We start from the raw sequence: 6,083 nt of genomic DNA, 5'->3' as shown, positions 1-6,083 counted from the left end.
GCTGACTTAAAACTCAACATTCAAAAAACAAAGATCATGGCATCTGGTCCCGTCACTTCATGGCAAATAGATGGGGAAACAATGGAAACAGTGACAGACTTTATTTTCTTGGGCTCCAAAATCACTGCAGATGGTGACTGCAGTCATGAAATTAAGAGACATTTGCTTCTTAGAAGAAAAGCTATGACCAACCTAGACAGCATATTAAAAAGCAGAGACATTACTTTGCCAGCAAAGTTCTGTCTAGTCAAGGCTATGGTTTTTCCAGTAGTCATGTATGGATGTGTGAGTTGGACCATAAAGAAAGCTGAGCACTGAAGAATTGATGGTTTTGAACTGTGGTGTTGGAGAAGACTCTTGAGAGTCCCTTTGACTGCAAGGAGATCCAACCAGTCCATCCTAAAAGAAATCAGTCCTGAATATTCATTGGAAGGACTGATGTTGAAGCTGAAACTCCAATACTTTGGCCACCTGATGTGAAGGACTGACTCATTTGAAAAGACCCTGATGCTGGGAAAAATTGAAGGCAGGAGGAGAAGGGGATGACGAGGATGAGATGGTTGGATGGCATCACCGACTCGATGGACATGAGTTTGAGTAAGCTCCGGCAGTTGGTGATGGACCTGGAGGCTTGGCATGCTGCAGTCCATGGGGTCGCAAAGAGTCGGACATGAGTGAGTGACTGAGCTGAACTGACTGATCTATATAAGGATCCTGAACTAGGCAGACGGCCATCTCCCAGCTCACTGGCTTTTGTGGCTAAGGAATGTAAGCTGTATGAAGGCTCCTTTGGGTTGGGTTGAAACATGGTATATAAAGGAATCCTAGACTGAACAGGGACTGTGTGTGGTTACTGGGCTGTGGTATGTATATAAGCTCTACTCTTGGTCAAAAGAGATGATTTGGTAGAGGAAAAAATCAATCAAGAAAAAGGGATTGTTCAAAATAAATGTGATGAAATACCACTAAAAATATTGCTGCAAAAACCCTAATAAGGACCTCCCTGGTGGCACAGTGGATAAGAATCTGCCTGCCAATGCAGGAGACACAGGTTCGACCCCAGGTCCGGGAAGATTCCACATGCCGTGAGCAACTAAGCCTGTGTACCACAACTACGGAGCCTGTGTATCTAGAGCCTGTGCTCTGCAACAAGAGAAGCCACTGCAACGAGAAGCCCACATACAGCAATTGGAGAGTAGCCCCTGCTCCCGCTCACCGCAACTAGAGAAAGCCCACGCACAGCAACAAAGACCCAGCACAGCTCCCCCCAAAAAAGTGAATTAAAAAAACTCTAATAATATACTAACAAAGAGAATATCATCATGCATTAATCACGACCCAGTGGAATTCATTCTAGAAAAGTGAAGATGCTTCAGTACAATGAAATATACTAATGTTTCAACATTTATTTTATTAATAGGTGAAAAGTAGAAAACATATGATCCTCTTGATATACGCCCAAAAATGCATCTGAGAGAATTCAATATTTCTTTATGATAATATTTCATAAAACCTTAGTGAAACAAGAATAGATAGATATTGCTTTAACATGATAAAAAATGTTTTGACCTCAAAAATACAGCATCATCTTTCATGTTTTTTTCTGAACTACTTCCTATCTGCTCTTCTATGGTTTGAGTAGCAAGCAATTGAGTAAGCCCTAAAGCAAACTGTTACAGCTTAGAATTAAACAACCTTAAATTCCAACGACCTCTTGGAATAGAGAATAACCTTTCAATATCTTGCTCTTACTGGAGGCAGGGATGCTGCCCCTACAGACAAATATGCTGTGTAAAACTGTGTAAATAAAGCTCTTTGGCAGGCTGAATTGGAGCTGGATTCCCTGGCTAGAAGTGAGACAGCTGGCTAAGCAGGAAGGTAAAATGTTCCTTTTTGTGGGCTGAGAATGTGTGAGTGTCACCATAAGATCACAAAACATAGAATAGAGAAGTGTTATGTAATGAATATTCTGAGCTGGTGGCAGTGTGTGTGTGAGAGAGAAAGAGAGAGGAATGAACATAGAGCCTATCTAATAGTTGAAATATTGAGAAGATACCACAAGAGTCAGAGCATGAGAGGGCTATACTGAAATAACTAAGGATCTCAGCTCTTAGTCACTATTTTCCTACCACCTAGGTTTCTACTATTTGGTCTGTTAGTTTCAGTTATAACTCTTGACGCCCACCTATGACCTATGTAGCAATCATCAAAATTATTTTACCTTTTTCTTTTGCTCACATTTTGAGTTGTGTTTCTTTTTTAAAAAAATATTTGTTTATTTATTTATTTGACTGTGCCGGGTCTTAGTTGTGGCATGTGGCATTTAGTTCCCGGCTCAGAGATTGAACCCAGGTCCCCTGCATTGGGAGCTTGGAGTCTTAGCCACTGGACGACCAGGGAAGTTCCTTGAGTTGTATTTGTATATTGTCAGAAAATATTCTTCAACTCTTATCCTCATATTTGTCCTCGATTTATAATTATACCTATCCAATTCTCTTTATCTGTTCTTCTGCCAAAATTTGCCAGTCATCTCTTGGTTAGATGAAAGTGGACCTGTAATAGAATCCTCAGAAACAGTTCTTGCATACAAAATCTCTTGAGTTCTTCAAAGTTTAAAACTGAAATCCGGACTTCCCTGGTGGTCCAGTAATTAAGAATCTGCCTGCCAATGCAGGAGACACAGGTTCAATCCCTGGCCTGGGAAGATTCCACATGCCTCGGGGCAGCTAAGCCTATGCACCACGACTGCTGAGCTCACTTGCCACAACTGCTGAAGCCTGCGTGCCCTAGGGCCCATGCTCTGCAAGACCACAATGAGAAGCCCACATACCGCAACTAAGAGTAGCCCCTGCTCACCACAACTAGAGAAAGTCCTCGAGCAGCAGTGAAGACCCAGTGCAGCGAAAAAATAAAATTAAAAAGAAAAAACTGAAATCCTTGGCTCGCCCTTTTATTTTTACTTGAATTTCTTTAAAATGTTTCTTCACTCTTGTCTTCCTTTCTATAATCCTGCAAGTTGTTTGCTGCCATCTGATTTTCTTTTCTTGTAAGTTACTCATTATTGTGCTTTATCTATAAATCCAAAGGATTTTTTTTTTCTTTACCATTAATGTCTGTTTTACTAGACTATGTCTATGAGTTGATGGTCAGCTTTCCCAATTACACAATGGGCTCTAGAAATATGTAGAATAGGGTTTTCTTTTATTTCCATAAAGTTTTAAGATTATAATGTTAAATATTAGTTCTGTTCCATTTTTTTTTATTTTTGTTTTTAAGAGATTCCAGATATATCTATCAGTTTCCTCTTTATGTCTTTATTTTGTTTTGATTCACTTGGCTTTTTTTCATTCTCATTCTTTCTTTCCTTTCCTTTTTCAATCATATCTATTCTCCCTTGGGTATTTTGTAATTTAGTCTTCTAAGGTAATTCTGTCTTTTGCTTCAATTTCTTTCCTGACCTCAATCAGCACTCACTTGTTTGTTTCTGAGTTTAAAATTTTCTGATTCATAATATTCCTTCATATCTGTAATTCTTTAATATATTTCATTCACAACTTTCTCTATTGTGCAGTGGTTTTTACTGGGCTGTGTGTGTATGTGGTTATTTGTATCAGCTGAAAAGTTTTGTTTTGTTTGGCTGCACTGTATAGCATGAGGCATCTTAGTTCCCAGACCAGGGATGGAACCCATGCTCATCACAGTGAAAGTACAGAGTCCTAACCCCTGGACCATCAGGGAATTCCTTCAGTTGATAAGTTTTGATTCTTACCTTTTTTTTTTTTTTTTTTTTTTAAGAATAGCTTTGTGCAGACATTGAGATCCTTTTTCTAATCTTTATAATCTGTACTGAAAGTTCCTGGTTCAGCAATGACATCCGATGCTATTATATGGAAAAAAAGTGTTTGGATGCCTTATTTGTTTATTGGTTCAAGAGCACCCTCTTCTGTTGATATAAGAAAGTACATTTCCTTTAATAAACGGTGCTGGGGGGAGGGGTCATTTCAGTTTCTGATTTCTCCAGTGCATACCTCTCCCTTCTCTGTTACTGACTTCTTCCTTCTTAAACCTTGTGTCCTATGCAGTTTTCAGGCCCCTTCCTTTTGACTCTCAGCGCTCTGATCACTGGGTCTCAAACCTGTTCTCAGTGTTTACTTAGGGTGAGTGTGAACTCAGGGTGAGGTTAATCATGTTTAACTACAGCTGGTACCCTGCAGAAGAAGCCCTCTCTCTTCCTCACAATTCATGTAAATGCCTGACACTTCATATTAATGGAATAATATAGTATGTGGTCCTCTGTGACTTCTTGCAAAATATCTTCAAGTTTCACCTATATTGTAGCAGCTATCAGTAATTCATTGCTTTTCACACTGAATAATATCTCATTCTATGAATATACCATAATTTGTTTTTCCATTATTCAGTTGATGGACATGTGGGTTGCTTCCATATTTTTGGCTATCATGAACATTCATGTACAAGTTTTTGTGTGAACGTGTTTTCATTTCTCTTGGGTATATACCTAGGAGTGGAATTACTGGGCCTTATGGGAACTCTTATGTTTAGCATTTTGAGGAATGGTCAGATTGTCTTCCAAACTAGCTTGTATCATTTTACATTCCCATCAGCAGTATATGAGAGTTTCCTTGGCTGATCCTTGCCAACACTTGTTATTGTCTGTCTTTTTTTTTTTTTTGCTGTGCTTGGTCTTCACTGTGCTTGCAGGCTTAGTTCTCCCATGGCACATAGGATCTTAGCTCCCCGACCAGGGATGGAACCTGAGTCTCCTGCATTGGAAGGCAGATTCTTAACCATTGAACCACCAGGAAGTTCCTGTCTTTTTTTTTTTTTTAATTAGTATAGTCATCCTAGTGGATATAAAGTGATATCTCATTGTGGTTTTAGTTTGCATTTCCCTTATGATAACTGATGTTGAGAGTCTTTTCATGTCCTTATTGGCCATTTGAATATCTTCTTTGTAGAAAGGTCTAGTTAAGCCCTTTGCTCATTGGACTATTTGTCGCTTTATTGTTGGGCTTTAAGTTTCTTTATGTATTCTAGATGTAAGTCCCTTGTTAGATATGTGATTTGCAAATATTTCTACTCATTGTGTGGGCTGTCTTTTCACTTTCTTGGTGGTGATTAATGTTGTACAAAAATTTTAAAATTTTGATGAAATCCAGCTTACTTACTTTTCCTGTCATTTGCGCTTTTGATGTGGTATCTATTTTCATGGCCTAACTCATGGTCACGAAGATTTACTCCTATAATACTTCTATACTTTGTTTTTGAATACTCATTTTGTCTCTAGCAACCTTGCTAAACTCTCTAATTTTAGTAATTTACTGTATTTTCCTTTTGGTATTCTATGTACATGGATATATCATTTGAAAATAATGACAGTTGAAATTTTTTGTTCCAATCTTTAAATCTTTTATTTCTTATTGTTGCTTTCTGCCCAGCATAATGTCAAATAGAAATAGTGATAGCAAATATCATTGTTTGATTCCTGATATATAAAGAGAAAACTTTCAATATTTCTCTTTTAAGTTTGATGCTTGTTATAGGTTTTTAAGATTAAGGAAGTTCCAATCTATTACTATTTGCTTACAGGTTTTCTTTATCATTTTGTCAAATGCTTTTTCTGCATCTACTGATAAGATCATATAATAATTCTTTCATCAGCTAATGTGGAAAATTCATTGACTAATTTTTATTTTAAATTAAGCTTACATTCTTAAGATAAACCCAATATCCTCATCACTCCTTTTTTATATTATGGGATTTAATTTGCTAATATTTTGTTCAGGATTTTGCTACACTACTTGTGATAATAAGTTAACCTGAACTTTGTCATTTTTAAAACTATTGTTTTTTGGACTTAGTATATAAGATGAGCTAGAATTGAAAAAAAAAAGATTACCTAGAATCAAAAGTAATTAGAGAAGGCACCCTCCCCCCTTAACTATTCTCTGGAAGACTTTGCATGAATTGCAATGTTTTCTTCATTGAATATGTGGTAGAAATTACTTATGATGCCATCTGGGCCTGAAATTTATGAGAAGCTTAAATTACTGATGTTATTT

Source organism: Dama dama, chromosome X (assembly GCF_033118175.1).
Source record: "Dama dama isolate Ldn47 chromosome X, ASM3311817v1, whole genome shotgun sequence".
NCBI classification, from domain to species: Eukaryota; Metazoa; Chordata; class Mammalia; order Artiodactyla; family Cervidae; genus Dama; species Dama dama.
Note: the sequence above shows the minus strand (reverse complement) of the source record.